Raw genomic sequence first — 16,111 nt, forward strand, 5'->3', positions numbered from 1 at the left:
TTCCCTTGCCTTTGGCGATGTTTCTAGGAAGAAGTTGCTGCGGCTGAGGTCGAAGAGGTTGCTGCCTGTGTTCTCCTTTAGGATTTTGATGGACTCCTGTCTCACATTGAGGTCTTTCAACCATTTGGAGTCTATTTTTGTGTGTGGTGTAAGGAAATGGTCCAGTTTCATTCTTCTGCATGTGGCTGTCCAATTTTCCCAACACCATTTGTTGAAGAGACTGTCTTTTTTCCATTGGACATTCTTTCCTGCTTTGTCAAAGATTAGCTGACCATAGAGTTGAGGGTCCATTTCTGGGCTCTCTATTCTGTTCCATTGATCTATGTGTCTGTTTTTGTGCCAGTACCATACTGTCTTGATGATGACAGCTTTGTAATAGAGCTGGAAGTCCGGAATTGTGATGCCACCAGCTTTGCTTTTCTTTTTCAACATTCCTCTGGCTATTCGGGGTCTTTTCTGGTTCCATACAAATTTTAGGATTATTTGTTCCATTTCTTTGAAAAAAGTGGATGGTATTTTGATGGGGATTGCATTGAATGTGTAGATTGCTCTAGGTAGCATTGACATCTTCACAATATTTGTTCTTCCAATCCATGAGCATGGAACGTTTTTCCATTTCTTTGTGTCTTCCTCAATTTCTTTCATGAGTATTTTATAGTTTTCTGAGTACAGATCCTTTGCCTCTTTGGTTAGATTTATTACTAGGTATCTTAAGGTTTTGGGTGCAATTGTAAATGGGATCGACTCCTTAATTTCTCTTTCTTCTGTCTTGTTGTTGGTGTATAGGAATGCCACTGATTTCTGTGCATTGATTTTATATCCTGCCACTTGACTGAATTCCTGTATGAGTTCTAGCAGTTTTGGGGTGGAGTCTTTTGGGTTTTCCACATAAAGTATCATTTTATCTGCAAAGAGTGAGAGTTTGACTTCTTCTTTGCCAATTCAGATGCCTTTTATTTCTTTTTGTTGTCTCATTGCTGTGGCTAGGACTTCTAATACTATGTTGAATAGCAGTGGTGATAGTGGACATCCCTGCCGTGTTCCTGACCTTAGGGGGAAAGCTCTCAGTTTTTCCCCATTGAGAATGGTATTTGCTGTGGGTTTTTCATAGATGGCTTTTATGATATTGAGGTATGTACCCTCTATCCCTATACTCTAAAGAGTTTTGATCAAGAAAGGATGCTGTACTTTGTCAAATGCTTTTTCTGCATCTATTGAGAGGATCATATGATTCTTGTTCTTTCTTTTGTTAATGTATTGTATCATGTTGATTGATTTGCGGATGTTGAACCAACCTTGCAGCCCAGGGATAAATCCCACTTGGTCATGGTGAATAATCCTTTTAATGTACTGTTGGATCCTATTGGCTAGTATTTTGGTGAGAATTTTTGCATCTGTGTTCATCAAGGATATTGGTCTGTAATTCTCCTTTTTGATGGGATCTTTGTCTGGTTTGGGGATCAAGGTAATGGTGGCCTCATAAAACGAGTTTGGAAGTTTTCCTTCCATTTCTATTTTTTGGAACAGTTTCAGAAGAATAGGTATTAATTCTTCTTTAAATGTTTGGTAGAATTCCCCTGGGAAGCCATCTGGCCCTGGGCTTTTGTTTGTTGGGAGATTTTTGGTAACTGCTTCAATTTCCTTAATGGTTATAGGTCTGTTCAGGTTTTCTATTTCTTCCTGGTTTGGTTTTGGTAGTTGATACATCTCTAGGAAAGCATCCATTTCTTCCAGGTTATCTAATTTGCTGGCATATAGTTGCTCATAATATGTTCTTATAATTGTTTGTATTTCTTTGGTGTTGGTTGTGATCTCTCCTCTTTCATTCATGATTTTGTTGATTTGGGTCATTTCTCTTTTCTTTTTGATAAGTCTGGCCAGGGGTTTATCGATCTTGTTAGTTCTTTCAAAAAACCAGCTCCTAGTTTTGTTGATCTGTTCTACTGTTCTTTTGGTTTCTATTTCATTGATTTCTGCTCTGATCTTTATTATTTCTCTTCTCCTGCTGGGTTTAGACTTTATTTGCTGTTTTTTCTCTAGCTCCTTTAGGTGTAGGGTTAGGTTGTGTACTTGAGACCTTTCTTGTTTCTTGAGAAAGGCTTGTATTGCTATATACTTTCCTCTTAGGACTGCCTTCGCTGTATCCCAAAGATTTTGAACAGTTGTGTTTTCATTTTCATTGGTTTCCATGAATTTTTTAAATTCTTCTTTAATTTCCTGGTTGACCCATTCATTCTTTAGTAGGATGCTCTTTGGCCTTCATGTATTTGAGTTCTTTCTGACTTTCCTCTTGTGACTGAGTTCTAGTTTCAAAGCATTGTGGTCTGAAAATAGGCAGGGAATAATCCCAGTCGTTTGGTATTGGTTGAGACCTGATTTGTGACCTAGGATGTGATCGATTCTGGAGAATGTTCCATGGGCACTAGAGAAGAATGTGTATTCTGTTGCTTTGAGATGGAATGTTCTGAATACGTCCGTGAAGTCCATTTGGTCCAGTGTGTCATTTAAAGTCTTTATTTCCTCGTTGATCTTTTGCTTAAATGATCTGTCCATTTCAGTGAGGGGGTGTTAAAGTCCCCCACTATTACTGTATTGCTGTCAATGTGTTTCTTTGCTTTTGTTATTAAGTGCCTTATGTAATTGGCTGCTCCCATGTTAGGGGCATAGATATTTACAATTGTTAGATCTTCTTGTTGGATAGACCCTTTAAGTAGGATATAGTGTCCTTCCTCATCTCTTATATCAGTCTTTGGTTTAAAATCTAATTTGTCTGATATAAGGATTGCCAACCCACCCCAGCTTTCTTTTGGTGTCCATTAGCATGGTAAATGGTTTTCCACCCCCTCACTTTCAATCTGGGAGTGTCTTTGGGTCTAAAATGAGTCTCTTGCAGACAGCGTATCGATGGGTCTTGTTTTTTAATCCAATCTGATAGCCTGTGTCTTTTGATTGGGGCATTTAGCCCATTTACATTCAGGGTAACTATTGAAAGATAGGAATTTAGTGCCATTGTATTGCCTGTAAGGTGACTGTTACTGTATATTGTCTGTGTTCCTTTCTGGTCTACGTTACTCTTAGGCTCTCTCTTTGCTTAGAGGACCCCTTTCAATATTTCTTGTAGGGCTGGTTTCCTGTTTGCAAATTCCTTTAGTTTCTGTATGTCCTGGAAGCTTTTTATCTCTCCTTCTATTTTCAATGACAGCCTAGCTGGATATAGTATTCTTGGCTGCCTATTTTTCTCGTTTAGTGCTCTGAATATATCATGCCAGTCTTTTCTGGCCTGCCAGGTCTCTGTGGATAGCTCTGTTGCCAATCTAATGTTTCTACCATTGTAGGTTACAGATCTCTTGTCCCCAGCTGCTTTCAGGATTTTCTCTTTGTCTCTGAGGTTCGTAAGTTTTACTATTAGATGTTGGGGTGTTGACCTATTTTTATTGATTTTGAGAGGGGTTCTCTGTGCCGCCTGGATTTTGATGCCTGTTTCCTTCCCCAAATTAGGGAAGTTCTCTCCTATAATTTGCTCCAATATACCTTCTGCCCCCCCTCCCTTTCTTCTTCTCCTGGGATCCCAATTATTCTAATGTTGTTTCGTCTTATGGTATCACTTATCTCTCAAATTCTGCCCTCGTGATCCAGTAGTTATCTCTTTTTCTCAGCTTCTTTATTTTCCATCATTTGTTCTTCTATATCACTGATTCTCTCTTCTGCCTCATTTATCCTAGCAGTTAGTGCCCCCATTTTTGATTGCACCTCATTAATAGCCTTTTTGATTTTGACTTGGTTAGATTTTAGTTCTTTTATTTCTACAGAAAGGGTTTCTCTAATAACTTCCATGCTTTTTTCAAGCCCAGCAAGTATCTTTAAAATCATGATTCTGAACTCTAGGTCTGACATTGTACTAATGTCCGTATTGAGTAGGTCCCTGGAAGTCGGTACTACCTCTTGTTCTTTGTGTTGAGGTGATTTTTTCCATCTTGTCATTTTGTCCAGAAGAGAATAGATGAATGAGAGAACAAAATGCTAACAGGGTAACAACATCCCCAGAAAATATACTCTAAACAAATCAGAAAAGACCGGAAACTGGGGGAAAAGAAAGGGAAAGAAAGAAAAAAGAAAAAGAAAAAGATAAAAACAAACAAAAACAGAACAAAACAAAAAAAACCAGAATATTATCAAATATGATCAGGCTGGTGCATAGATCAGTGCCACACACTAGATTTTGGGAATTTTGGTCTGTTAGAAGAAAGCGCCTCCCAAAATTTTAAAGAAAGAAAAACTTATATGTGTACAAAAATAAGGGTTGATATGATGAAGGGATGGAGTATGACTATAAAGGTGAAAAATATAAAAAATCTTATAAAAGGAATTGATAAGATAAGAAGTTGTTTGAAAAAAGAAAGAAGAGGATTTTTAAAAAAAGAAAAAAAAAAGGGAGAGAATGTGATCAGGCAGGAGACTAGAACAAAGCCATACACTAGAGGTTTAGGGTATATTTTGATCTGTTAGAAGAAACTGTACCTCAAAATTTTAAAGAGAAAACAACTTATATATATATATATATATATATATATGCCAAAAATAAGGGTAACTACTATGAAGGGATAGAATATGACTCTAAAAATGAAAAATAAAAATGTTTTTTTAAAAAGGGATTGATAAGATGTTGGTTGAGAAAGGGAAAAAGAAAAATTCAAAAAAAAAAAGTTAAAAAAAATTAACTTTGAAAGACTAAAGAATCATGGTAAAAAAGCTATGGATTCTATGTGCTATATTCCCCTAGTGCTGGAGTTCTGCCGTTCTCATTGATCGGTAAACTTGGTCTTGGCTGGCTGTTCTTACTGGTCTTCTGGAGGAGGGGCCTGTTGCCATGGTTCCCAAATGTCTTTGCTGGAGGCGGAATTGCCCTGCCCTTGCCCGGTCCAGGCTAAGTTATCTGCTCGGGTTTGCTCTGGGGAGCTTTTGTTCCCTGCAAGCTTTCCACACAGCTTTGGAGGCCGAGAGTGAAAATGGCGGCCTCCCAATCTCCGCCCTGGAGGAGCCGATAACTCGGGGCCCCGGTCCTCAGTGCGCCCCCAGAGAAAAGCAGTCAATCACTCCCGTCTCTCCAGTCTCCAGCCACACTCCGTGCTCACCCGGCCTGTGACCGAGTGTCTCTATCTCTGGCACATGACCCTGTGTGGAGTCTCCAAACCCAGCAGATCCCTGCAGTGCGCTCCTGCGCCGCTCCTCCTGGGGGAGGAAGGGGAGTCTCCCCGGGTCTGCCGCTTGTTGGGTCCCTGCTGGAGGAGCAGTGGCCCGATTATGCCGTGGATCACGGTTTATGGGAACCCTGGGCTGAGAGCCCACTCCTCGGCTCCGTCTCTGCAGCCGGCTTCCCCACTCTGATACCTTGGACCTCTGCTGCACTCAGGGACCACCGGTCTTTCTGTGACCCCGAGGGTCCTGAGACCACACTGTCCCAGTGAGGGTTCCACCCCCCACTTAGCCGCTGGAGCGACGTTCCTCAGCGGAGCTGACTTCTAAAAGTTCCGATTTTGTGCTCCGGGGCTCTATCACTTGCCAGAAGCAGCTGACGGAGGCCCCCCCCCCCCCGCCGTCTTTCTTCCCGAATATCGCCTCAGATTCACTTCTCCGCATGTCCTACCTTCCAGAAAGTGGTCGCTTTTCTGTTCAGAGAGTTGTTGCTATTCTTTTCTTCGATCTCCTGTTGAGTTCGTAGATGTTCGGAATGGTTTGATCCCTATCCAGCTGAATTCCTGGGACCAGACGAAATCCAGGTCTCCTACTCCTCCGCCATCTTGCTCCACCCCCCAACAAAATGTTTAATCAGTTAATCCCTTTAGGTTCAATTGTAAAATTTATTTAACTTTCTCTAATTAATTTGCTGTCGATTTATAATGTAAGTAGAGTATATTGTTGTCATGAGATAAAACTTCCTCAAAAATATTTTCGGGATCCTCCTTCTCCCTCTGCCTCTCGCTAGCTCTCTCTGTCTCTCATGAATAAATATATAAAATCTTAAAAAAATATTTTCAATCCATGAAATAAAAGGTAATGCATTTTTCCCCCTCAACTACATAATAAGCTGTCAGCATCACCAAATTTTACCTATTTCCAATAGGAGAAACAAAAAATTTAGAAGGGCCATTCATTTTAAGAATGAATGAGTGATGGGTGAATGAACGAATTTTTAAAATACTTCCTGAATGCCAGACATGGTACTAGGTACTGGGAATACCCAAATTAATAATCAAATAAAACCCAATAAACTACCCTGGATGTCAATATAATCAATATAACTTCACGATCAAGATTAAGAAATATAAGTATGGGGTGCCTGGCTGACTCAGTTGGTAGAGCACACAACCCTTGATCTCAGGGTCATGAGTTTGAGTCCCATGTTGGGGGTAGAGATCACTTTAAAAAAAAGAAAGAAAGAAAAAGGAAAAAGAAATGTAAAGACATCAGGAGTATCCTAAATGGAAACTTTGGGGAAAAATTCAAAAATAGAAATTAGAAGGCTTTTTTGCCCTATTCTGGTTTCATTACTTTGTTGTCTGTGTGAGCTGGAAAGCACATATTCTCCCCCCTGTGTGAGGAGAGGGGTGTCATTCACTCCAAACCACCCACACGTGCCTTGGACAGAAACTGTTAATGTTAAGACAGATCACATCGAGTTTATTGTAGACGTAGATCAAAACTGAAGGAAAAAGATTCCTGAAACATAGCCTTGGGTGCCTGATAACAGTGCCTTGGTGCTTAACAGGTGTAAAGATGAGTGGTTCACCTTTACCTCTACCAAAATATATATTCCCTACCAGCCAGAAAGATTAAAGATTAAAATGACTGAAGCCATGAATGGCTCCCCTCCATGAGGAGGGGAGTTGAGTATTAAAAATTTGAGATGTCTTGCAGACTGATGCTCAGTCCTGTGAGGAACACCAGCACATCAGCGTTCTTCCCACAGCCAGCTCTCCAGGAAAGGAAGCCTGGTCTCCATAGGCTGGTGTCAGAGTTTACTGGTTATAAAGGGATAGAGCCGCACTGACTTGCAAAGTGGCCACGACCATGGCAAGCCAACTCATCAAGCCTGATAACCAGTTCTTTGAAATTGGGCCATCTGGGGGATTCCTAGCCAGGTACAAGAGTGGGCCTTCACCAACAGGAAAAAGAGGAGCACCAAACAATGAGGGTGCTCCAAATGACCACTCAGACAAGTGGAATTGGGTAGTTGGGAGAGGCCTGTGCCTAAGTTCTCAATCAGAAAAGGTCAAGGTGGTTATCTTTCTCTAAATTTGGGTAGGATGTACAATCAGTCACAGTAGAGAAGGCAAGCCCTCCTGACCTGATGTTATCTCCTATGATTCTCCTCCTTGCTCACTCTCATGCAGACCTCCTTGTTGTTCCTCACACATGCTCCTCACTCAGGGCCCTTGCGCTTGCTGTTCTCTCTACCTGGAATGCTCTTCCTCCAGATTTCCTCATGGCTCCCTCTCTCACTCCCTTCAAGTCTTTGCTGAAACTTTACTTTCTCAATGAGACCTGCTGTATTCATTTAACTCTGCTGCCATAACAAATTACCAAAAAACAGAGTGATTTAAAACAACACAAATTTATTATCTTACAGTTCTGTTGGTTGGAAGTTTAGTATGCAAGTTGGAAGTTCAGTAAAATCAAGGTGTTGGTGGTCTGCGTTCCCTTGTGAAGGTTCTAGGGGAGGATCCATTTCCTACTTATTTGGGTTGTTGACAGAATGTAAGTCCTTGTGATTGTAGGACTGAAGTCTCTGTTTCCTTGCTGGCTTTCAGCTGAGGGCCATTCCCCACTTCTAGAGGCTTCCCACATCCTTTAGCATGGCCCCCCGCCTCCATCTTCAAAGCCAGCAATGACACGGTAAGCCCCTTTCCCACTTCAAGGCTTTCGTTTTTCTTCTTTCTTCTCTTCTCTCTCACTGAACCAGGAAAGATTCTCCACTTTTGTTATTTCATGTGATTAGATTGGGCATACCTGGATAATCTAGGATAATCTCACTATATCACATCTACAAAGCTCCTTTTGCAATGTAAGGTAACCTATTCACAGGATTCAGGGATTAGGGCATGAATATCTTTGGGGGGAGCATTAAACATATTTAAAATCATGACAATTTAGTCAAGTTACCCAGGAGAACAAATAACTTTATTTAAAAACCCAATTCAGGATTATCCACCCTCTCCTATGATCAGAGTTTGCTTGAAACCCAATGCAGTGCAAGGTGTTATATGTGTCACCGACCATCCTTCCTAAGCTCAAGGCCTCGCATGAAAATTTCCCCGATCCCAGCAATTGATGACAAGGGCAGCTGTGCTGGGCATGGGACCTTTTCTCATAGTCCCAGCTGATTGGAGTAGGGAAGACACTTCACCCAAAGGGCCACCAGTCCAGTGATTCTTTGATTTGAGCAAACAAGATCTAAAAATAATGGACAAACAATGATATAACCAATATTTTCCAAAGTTTGTTGCTGTGCCAGGCTTGTCTAGCTCCTTACTGACCTTTACTCTGTGAGCACAGTTTGCTCCAAATGTAATGCACACATGTGTGTCAATATGCACAATACCTTATGATGAAGACACTCCTACTAAATCCAAAAGATGAACCCAGATAGTCAATCTCCAAAGTCCACAGTCCTATTATTGCCTTCTAACTGGGAAGGAATGATTCCAGAGAAGCCAAATAGATTTTTTAATGAAAAATTCCTTCTTTCCTTTCTTAATGACATGAAGTATATATGTGTATATTTTTAAAAGTATGTAAGTGCCTTAATATTTTAAATATTATTTTAAATAAAGATATCCTAAATGTCATTCAAATGGTATGAATGACATTAATTCAGTAATCTTGGCATTTGGATTAAAACAGAACTACACTTAAAAAGAAAAGTCACTGTTTTATACAAATGTTATATATTTCTCTGGAGTATAAAATTGATAAATGAACACACATCATAATTTCTCTACAGATAGATTCTACTTAAGCTAGGTAGACATAGAATGAAAAAGCTAGTATTTACCCAATTTAAAAAAGTATTTAAGGGGCGCCTGGGTGGCTCAGTTGGTTAGGCGACTGCCTTCGGCTCAGGTCATGATCCTGGAGTCCCGGGATCGAGTCCCACATCAGGCTCCCTGCTCGGCAGGGAGTCTGCTTCTCCCTCTGATCCTCCCCCATCTCATGCCCTCTTTCTCTGTCTCATTCTCTCTCTCAAATAAATAAATAAAATCTTTAAAAAAAAAAAAAAAAGTATTTAAGGAAAGGTATATTTAAGGATACCCATTAATTCTTAAATCTGGTTATAAATTTTGATTGAGAAAACCTTTTCATCACATATCAGTGGGCACATGGTATCTAAATGACTTACCACTGGTGATACTAGCCTTAATCATTTGGTTAAGGTGGTGTTTGCCAGGTTTCTTCACTGTACTCTTTTTTCTTTCCATACTCTAACTTTGATGTGAATCACTAAGTCTAGTCCTCATGCAAGGGATGGTTTGTTTACTTTTTATTTTGAAAACATTTCAAACTTCTAAGAAAGATACAAAAGCAGTGTGATAAATCCCCACATACACTTCATCTAGATTCATCACTGATACCTGCCAGGAGTCAGGTGGGCAGAAGGAGGAACATGGAGCAACAATCACTAATGAGCTAAAACCCAGGAAATAATGATTTGGTGAGAGAGTGCACCAAGCATAAATAGAAATTTAGGGGGGAGACAATACCAGATTTGCCTCCTAAAGTGCCAATCATGATATTCTCTAACCAAAATTCCAAGTTATTTAGTTGTAGTTTATTCTTAAATCAATTAAATAACTACCTCTCACCACAGCTTCTTCATTCCTGAGCTCTTTATTTTGATTCATTTCTTTGTTGTCTGGGGTTCATCTTTCAGTAGTTCTTTCAAGGAGGGTTTTTGGGCTTGTTTTCCCTTGAGTCAATGACTTGCAACCTTGGCCACCTATTGTAATGACCTGAGAGTTTCTGAAAAACCAGTGACTATGGGCGATCATCCCAGACCAATTCAATCAGGTTCTCTAAGAGTATGATCCATGCAACAGTATTTTAAAAAATTCTCAAATGGTCCTAATGTGCAGACAAGTCAATATCTCCAATCTCAGAGAAATTATACAAACAGGCTCTCTTAGGAGGAAAAAAAGTCCAAGGGAAGTTGCAAGCAAGGGTCAAAGAGAACCACTGCTTTATTCTTTCAGATTTGAGAACTTGTTGTCTCTACACTAGAGACTCCTTGGGTAGGCTTTTTTTTTTTTTTTTTAAGATTTTATTTATTTATTTGACAGAGAGAGAGATAGGGAGAGCAGGAACACAAGCAGGGGGAGTGGGAGAGGGAGAGGGAGAAGCCGGCTTCCTGCCGAGCAGAGAGCCCAATGCGGGGCTCGATCCCAGGACCCCAGGATCATGACCTGAGCCGAAGGCAGACGCTTAACTGAGTGAGCCACCCAGGCGCCCCTTGGGTGGGCTTTTAAAACCTGTATCACGTTTTTGTTCCCTCAGAATGTGTATGGGAATCACTTCCAAATCTGGTCACATGCAGATTCTGACTCAGTTGATATGGAATGGCAGGAATAGCAACCGAGGTCCTGCATTTCTGAGAAGTTCCCAGGTGATACCAGTGCTGCTGGTGCATGAACCACATTTCCGAACAGCAAAGGTATAAACCTAACTCCTCTGTGTTCCCTAGAGAATACTGCTGGGGAGGAATCTGAAGCTACCTGAACTTGACCTTTTTTGGCCTTTTGGGGGGCTTGACTCTTCTTCCTGGATGACCATCTGATTCTCTTTTTAATCTTCGAAATCCAGATTTAGTTAGGTTACCTGTATTAATAAAGTATAAAATGAAGATTCCCACATTGATATTGCCTTGGCTTCCGAACTTTTCTTGTTGTCATTCTAGTGCCCATGAGGCCCAAATCTACATCAGTTCTAGCTCCTCCATGGGGGCTCCATGTAGGACTGGCGTGAGGCCTGGCTTACACAGTGGCTGAGACTTCTGCTTGCCCTTTCACACATTCATTCCTACAGGAAAATGCCCATCAGCTGAGGTAACTGGAATTAGCTTGTTCCTTGCAACCAAAAGAAATTAAAACAATTAGAAACCATAGATTTCAAAATATACAATATAAGAATAAAGATTGCATAGAATGCTATGCCAAAAAGCAGCATGATGGGGCGCCTGGGTGGCTCAGATGGTTAAGCGTCTGCCTTCGGCTCAGGTCATGATGCCAGGGTCCTGGGATCGAGCCCCGCGTCAGGCTCCTGGCTCAGTGAGGAGCCTGCTTCTCCCTCTCCCTCTGCCTCTCCCCTGCTCATGCTCTCTCTCTCTGTATCTCTGTGTCTCAAATGAATAAATAAAAAAAAAAATCCAAAAAAACAAAAAACAAAACAAATAGCAGCCTGAATGCAAAAAAAATTATGTACTTAGAGTAATGGTTAGCAGGAAGGGGGGAGGGGCAGAGAAGTTTTCATAATTTCAGTGTGTGGCTTACAAGTCATTATTTAAACTGACAGATAATAAATAAGAGAAAAGGTAAAAAAGTTATAGTGCCAAAAAAAGAAAGGGAAGAGAGACTAAAGATTAAAATGTGGTGCCAAAGGATTCTGGAAGACTTACAAGCAATTAAAAGCTGAAAACTGAGAAATAAGAAAATCTTGAAGAAATAGTAAGGCAAGATTTTAAACCAGGAGGACTATAAAAACTCATAAAACAAAAGTACAACATGGGCTATAAAATAAGCTGAAGGAAGATTAGACCAAGAAAATAAAATTCAAAAGGAAACCAGAAGGTTAAAGTAATTTGTTAAAATTAAAATAAAAAGGAAGTCAGTTATAAAATAATTTTAAACAGATAAAAATTATTCAAAAATAAGAAAAGGTTGAAAGCCTGCAGGGTAATAAGGAAGATAGAAAATAGGATATGAGATACTTGTTTAAAACATGAGAGTAGGATTAAAGGTAAATATAGTTAGATGATTTATATAGATTTAAAATACCATCAGAGGGCGCCTGGGTGGCTCAGTCGTTAAGCGTCTGCCTTCAGCTCAGGTCATGATGCCAGGGTCCTGGGATCGAGTCCCACATCGGGCTCCCTGCTCGGTGGGAAGCCTGCTTCTCCCTCTCCCACTCCCCCCTGCTTGTGTTCCCTCTCTCGCTGTCTCTCTCTCTCTGTTAAATAAATAAATAAAATTAAAAAAAAAAATAAAATAAAATACCATCAGAGTATTAAAAAAAATTAAAAAGTTTGAAATTTAGAGGAAAAGGGAAGAGAAAAAATGTTTTGAAACCTAACAAGGAATGAGAAGGCTTGGTGCTTATTGTCTTTCCCCAAGATAATCTGCTAATGAAGTTAGTGGTGTCTTTGGGTGGAACCTGAGGGGACAGAGAGCAACGTGACACCTTGGTCATGGAGGCTTCCCCCTTGCTCCCCTCAGCAAGTGCCAAAGGCCAGCCTCACCAGCAGTAACCAGAGAAGACAGATAGGAGGTATTAATACAGCAAACTCACAGCTGGATGGCACCAACCTGACCCAGGAGAAACTCCCTAGCCTGCCAGCTACATTCCCTCCTGGATTAGCTCCTCCAAATTTAGCCCACGTTCAGAGTCAGGGGAAACTACTTTCTCTAGATTAATAACCTACAAAGCATCAGGTGTCAGCAGTTGTCTTATGTCTCTAGACAATTTTTTAGGAACCATGGTACAGCCCCCCAATAAAAAAGGCATTTATTTAATACGTGTTTATGGGGCATCTTCCCTGTCCCTAGCGGTGTGCTGGGCTCCAGGAATACCTTCATGAGGTAGTAACACAGCTCCCTTAACAGAGATCTAGATTTACAGCATGAACAGAATAGAGGAGTTTTAAAAGATAGTTTTGTTTTGTTTTGTTTTTTAAGATTTATTTATTTATTTTAGAGAGAGAGAGAGCACGTGCAAGTGAGCAGGGGGAGGTGCAAAGGGAGAGAGAATCCTGAAGCGGACTCCTCCTTGAGCGTGGAGCCCAACAGAGGCTCCATCCCACGACCCTGAGATCAGCACCTGAGCTGAAATCAAGAGTTGGCTGCTTAACCAACTGAGCCCCGCAGACGCCCCTAGGTGGTTTTACTGCACTATGGATGACACAAAGGAAAGGGTCGGCTCTGAGCAGGAGGGCCACCTCTCCTTTTGCTGTGGTAGGAAGGGGAGCGAGGGTGTGGGAGGAAGAAGGCAGGAAGAGTTGAGGGTTTGGGGATATTATGTGCAATGGGCTGAATTCTCTTGATGAAGCAGGAGTTTTTCTGAGAGTGAGGAGTCTGGAGGCAAGCAGAGGTCTTGAGGTAAGTGGGAGAGAGAGGTCTGGGAGGGTCATAAAAGAAACTGGAGAAGGAGCTCAGAACAAGTAAACAGTCTGACACACAGCAGCGAGGGCCAAGCGCCGAGCGGAGGCTGGAGGTGGTGCCAGCCTGAGTGGCAGGGTTTGGGCCACCAGGTGTGGGAGACACACACAATTAATTACAATACAATGTGGAAAGTCCCAGTGTGACAGGGTAATTTACTGAGACATTAATCTGTGTCTGCTCTCCTTGTAGCTTCCCCTCCACCTGTTTTCAAGAATGCCTTCAGGGCTATCTGCGTCAGGGAAGTTTGGGGTTAAATGCTTGAAGAAAACCTCCCACCAGGCCTCTTGTAAAGCAGAGGTCTTGAAGTGACCTTCTCCGGGCTAAGACTTTTACAGGTATGCTTCGTTTGTAATGAATAGTGTTTTGAAGTTGTTAAAAATGGTTGACAACATTTGAAAGTAGATTTTACCTTAAAATGCAGATTTTAGCCTCTCCTGGAAAAACTGGATGGCCTGGTGATCCTGGGCTGCATTTTCATCTGGCTACAATTAGTTGGAGCCGAGTGATGTCTGCCTCTTGTAAGGGTTTACAACCCCGTTTCCTGTGGTCCCTATAGTTCCCTATGGTCTTCCACTTAACCAACACCACTCATGTAGGTTAACTGCCTGTCCCTAGAACCCCCTCTCAGGTTGGAGGTTATGTTAGGAGGAAGAAGTAGAAGCAGAAGCAATAAGGCCTGTGGGCTCCCAGGTCTGCAGTTCCTTGGTGTGGCAAAGACACAGAGGAGAATGGGGACCCAGTGCCCCAAAGGTCTGGATCATCCAGCCTTGGCAGACTCTTACCCAGAAAGAGGCAGAGGAGCTAGGGATACCAAGCAGCAGGCTTGGACACTGACAGTTATCTAGGACAATCTGAGAATAAAGGGGTTCTTCCTCCATAATCGTGGTACCCCAGGTCCTTGTGAAATCCTAAAGCCTAGGAGTAGGAGAGCTCACAGTGACAGATTTCCACCAGCCTTTGGGGAGGTGGCTTGAAGTTACAATTAATGACAGAAAACAAGAACACATATCACTTCTTGCACATACACGTTTGTAGAGTAAGATTTTAAATACCCAAATGGAGATTTAAGGAAAGGGCTAAGAGAACACAAAGCAAAGGAGTGGGTGAGGTTAAGTTTTGACTAAGATCGTCTTGGAAGTTTTCTCAGAGCAGATTTAATTTGAACTGAGTTTTGAAGCATGAGTAGGAGGCCTCCAGATAAAGGCTATTCTACTCAAAGACAAACACTGGAGAGCACAAAGTATATTCAGGGACCTGTGGTAGTTCAGGGCAGCTAGGGAATTGGCTGCCCATTCCTAGTTGGTGGAAATAGGAGATGAGATAGAAGTGGGTGAAACGAAAAGGGAAGGTTTTTTTTTTTTAAAGATTTTGTTTATTTGACAGAGAGAGAGAGAGACACTGACAGTGGGAACACAAGCAGGGGGAGTGGGAGAGGGAGAAGCAGGCTTCCCCCTGAGCAAGGAGCCTGATGCAGGGCTCAATCCCAGGACCCCGGGATCACGACCTGAGCTGAAGGCAGACGCCTAACGACTGAGCCACCCAGGCCCCCCTGAAAAGGGAAGGTTTAAGCCTTCATGCCTGTTTCCTGTCATGGGGAGTCCCTGGCGACTCTTTAGTACACGATTGTGCTGGCAGTGTGGCGGGCGCTTGGGGAAAGGAAGACTGGACAAAGGCCACTCAGCAGATTCTTGCAATAATGCAGGTGAGAGATGATAATGCTTGAAACTAGGACAATGATTGTGGGAATGGAGAGGACGGTTTGGATTTCAACAGCCATTTATTGAGTGCTTACTGCGTGCCAGGTATTGTGCTTGGTACTGAGCATACCCTGATAATGATGATGCTGCCTCTTGCCTGGAAGAAGCTCATTCACCAGGGGACAAAGGTTACCTCACCTGGCAGAGCCAGTGAAGAGCTGAAGCGTCTGGGAGCTTCAAGCCCTGGTCACATATGCTGTGTATTCCATCATGGGTGGAATTCGGAGGGTCTCATTCAGTTCTACACGGGGTCAGGAGCCATCTGAGAGCTGACATACAACCTGTTTTGAAACTTGCTCCTTCTACAGGGCTATTGCAGCTTGTTCTCTTTAACTCAGGGGTTGGAGAAATAATCAGAATATTTTTTAATTTCAAAGGAGGTATTTAAGTAAATAATGTTTTTAACGTAATAAGTTGCAATCATTTAGAATAAGATGAAATTGATATTAACTCTCTTGTTAGGGGGACTCAATTAATGCTTTAATATCATATAATTTTATTGTGACAATAAAATTCAATCAAACCACTCTAAGTCTTTTCCCATTTGCAAGTATGGGCTGCTAACTGCCTTTGACTTCTTACCACTTGCTGACGTCTCCATGTCATGCAGTACCCGGAATATAGCAGGTGCTTAGGAAGTGTTGAGGAAATGGATTCATAATATGGAAAAGGACACTTTGAGAGGGACTGTGCTGTGACCTTTGGTGAGATGATCAAGCTAAAGTGCTTGCCAGAGATGTTCATTCATTTATCCAGCTAATATTTATTGAGAATTGATACACGTTTCTTTATAAAAGACAAATAAATATTTACTTATTTCCAGCCAGGTACCATTCTTGGCATTGGACAAACAGCAATGAGCAAAGTCCCTGTTCATCCTGGTGAGTCAGACAAGCAGTAAGCAAATTATGTGTGTGTGTGTGTGTGTGT

The 16,111-nt window shown here is 41.7% G+C and overlaps 1 pseudogene; it reads right to left on the reverse strand.

Annotated features, from left to right (window-relative positions):
* Positions 1-14,302, reverse strand: part of LOC116649666 — a 24,228-nt pseudogene extending 9,926 nt beyond the window's left edge.
* Between the last annotated feature and the right edge of the window lie 1,809 nt (positions 14,303-16,111).

The sequence above is a fragment of the Phoca vitulina genome, unplaced genomic scaffold (genome assembly GCF_004348235.1).
Source record: "Phoca vitulina isolate PV1807 unplaced genomic scaffold, GSC_HSeal_1.0 scaffold49, whole genome shotgun sequence".
Classification (NCBI taxonomy): domain Eukaryota; kingdom Metazoa; phylum Chordata; class Mammalia; order Carnivora; family Phocidae; genus Phoca; species Phoca vitulina.